Source organism: Solanum tuberosum, unplaced genomic scaffold (assembly GCF_000226075.1).
Source record: "Solanum tuberosum cultivar DM 1-3 516 R44 unplaced genomic scaffold, SolTub_3.0 scf00387, whole genome shotgun sequence".
NCBI classification, from domain to species: Eukaryota; Viridiplantae; Streptophyta; class Magnoliopsida; order Solanales; family Solanaceae; genus Solanum; species Solanum tuberosum.
The window spans coordinates 101916-102227 of NW_006239312.1; positions in this window are offsets into that span (position 1 = coordinate 101916).

Below are 312 nucleotides of genomic sequence, written 5' to 3' on the forward strand. Positions count from 1 at the left end.
GTGTTCTACTCCCATACCGAAAAGAGAGGGTTAACACTTGACTAAGGTGTAACTATTCGTACATAGCTATCTAGGTGGATCCACTAAGCTAGAGTCCTATGTGGGCACATAGTTAAGGGTCAATGAGATTGCTTCTAGAAACCCTAACATACTAAACGTGGGGGTTTCCATCTCATGAGACAACACATACCGTGGGTAATCCAAACTTGCTAACGTGAGGAAACCCATGCGGGGAGCCGAACTTACTAAATGTGAGAACCCATCTCATTTACATGCCCTTTCGGTGCTAAGCATCTAATTCCCTTTTGTAAT